Genomic DNA, 2500 nt, shown 5'->3' on the forward strand with positions numbered 1-2500 from the left:
AACGAGTTTTTTTTTTATCTCTTTCACCCCTCTATCTCACTCTCGTTCTTTCTCTCTATCTATTTGTTTTATAAAGAAAGTCCATTGTCAAATTTTCTTTCCCAAAAGAAAGTTCTTCTGGCGTTTGTCTGAAAAAGAAAAAGACCAAAAAAAAAGAAGAAGAAAAAGAAAGAAACAAAAAGAGCAAAGCAAAAAAAAACGAAAGGAAACCCTTGAAAAAAGAAAAAGAAAAAGAAAAAGAGGAAGAGAAAAAAAAGACATGAAAAAGATAAAAAAAAAAAAAAAAAAAAAGAAGAAAAAAGAAAGAAAGAAAACGCATTATTAGGTCGACTTTATAGCGTCAAGCGGAAGGAAAGAACTTTCAGACGTTCCTTTAAACTTAGTTTCAACGTGTTCGGGTGTGCAAACGCGTTCGTAAACTCAATCGAGCATTCTGAGAGCGAAGCAGGTACTTTTGAGAAAGGAATTGGAACAGTGCCGGCGTGTACGAGCTCGTCTTTTCGGGAACTTTGCCTAATGTGCGAGAAAAAACAATCGTCTAATTTTTTTATCCTCCTCTTTTTTTTTCTTTTTTTTTTTAAAGTTACAACACGAGGTCCAATCGAGGTCATAGCGTAATATTAATTGAAAGAAAAAATATACGTATATCTTGAAAGTGTTCTCAGGTGATATTGGCTCTCTCTCTTTCTTTCTCTCTCTCTCTCTCTCTCTCTCTTTCTCTCTCTCTCTCTCTCTGGTTTAAATAAAAAATAATAGATATAAATAAATAATCAAACGTTACGTCGATATAAAGAGATTTAGTTTAAACGTATAAAAAATTATCGTTGGACCACGTTCCTAAATCCCACGTTTAAATCTATTACGATCCGATTGTTATTGTCAATACGACGAACGCACAAAAAAAAAAAGAAAAAGAAAAAAAGAAACATAGAAGAAAAGGAGTAAAAAAAGAAAATGTAGAGCAGCGATCACAGGTGACAAACGACGATAAACATTTCTCTGAATATTTTCTAATAGATGATCTCTTTTTATCTCGCAACGACACGTTTTATACATTACTCGTGTTTCGAACTTTGCTTCACTCCACAGTCATATGTATGTATGTATCTTTTTCCCTATCGTTCTTCTCTTTCTACACAATCTCTCCCTTAGCTATGTCGGTGTAGTCGAAGGTTCGTGCCCCATGTAAGATTAGAAAGATACACCCTAAGATATAGTAAGCTAACCGCAACGAACTACTAGGAAGAGGAAAGAGAGAGAGAGAGAGAGAGACAGAGGCAGAGATAGAGACAGAGACAGAGACAGAGAGTACAGCGAGAGTCGCATTTAAACGTTTTACCGAATGGGACGGAAAATGCACGCGTTGTCGTTGGTCTAAATGTTGGCGCATACATACATAAATGCGTATATATATATGTATATACGTATGAATGTATGTACGTATGAATGTATGTACGTATGAATGTATGTACGTATGAATGTATGTACGTATGAATGTATGTACGTACGTACGTATGTATGTATGTATGTGGATATGTGTTTGTACGCTCGTGTGAGTAGGGATGCCAAGTGTTACCGGGAACCACTTAAGGGTGGTCGTACATATCCAGCTGACACGTGTCAATGACATATGTCAATACTGGTACGGCACGTACCCGTCGAACGTGAGAACGCGTTAGTATCGAAAAAGGTACTTTCTGTCTCTCCCGTATGTATACACGCATTCCCGTAAAACCGTTTCGTACGGTACCAATCTTCCGTCTCACACGTTTTTCGAAGGATCACGTTCGTACTTTTAGCTACGAAGGAGTCCTCGATTTCTTTTGGGGATGAAAAGAAAGAGAGAGACAGAGAGAGAGATAGAGATAGAGAGAGAGGGGGGGAGGAGAAGAGAGGAATGAGAGAGAGATAGAAATATTTCAAAACGACCTTCATTTCATTTTTCACACTATGAATTCCAACGTTTTAAATGATTATATTTAATCTCATTATTACAATCGATGGTAATCTTATCAATCACATTTCTTTTTGTTTTCGATGTGTTTCGATTTAGAGAATATTTAAAAGAAATATATTTTTATACTGATAAACAATTATTAGGTATTATAAAAATATTCTAGTATTCGTTCGTTAGGGCATTATAAAATTCGTAAAATTACTTTATTTGTTTGATGGTAAACATACTGTAGATATAATTATTCTTAGTATGATAAAGATTATATATATTTATTTATTTATTTTTATAATGAACGTTCGTCGTTATCATTTTGTTTTGTTATTTTATTTTGTATAACATAGTAAGCATAGACGACCTTGTAACGTTAGTTTGTCCTTTGTAACGTCGCATAATATCTGAAGGTTTCTTTTCTTCTTTTCATTCCTCATTTGACTCTTGAACATCGTAGTTTACTTTGTCGTAATGTACATATGTATGTAACACAATTTTTTCTCCCGATCGGTTCGGCACGTTTTACAAGCGGTCAATCGCAATATGCACAGT

At 34.8% G+C, this 2500-nt stretch overlaps 1 protein-coding gene across 1 annotated transcript in view; it reads left to right on the top strand.

The window, feature by feature from the left end:
• The window catches only part of LOC118440299 (uncharacterized), a 272562-nt gene that overhangs the window by 27774 nt on the left and 242288 nt on the right, over positions 1–2500 (top strand). The gene's annotated exons all lie outside the window — the stretch shown is intronic.

This window comes from Vespa mandarinia, chromosome 7, assembly GCF_050613455.1.
Source record: "Vespa mandarinia isolate Hongniang chromosome 7, ASM5061345v1, whole genome shotgun sequence".
NCBI lineage: Eukaryota > Metazoa > Arthropoda > Insecta > Hymenoptera > Vespidae > Vespa > Vespa mandarinia.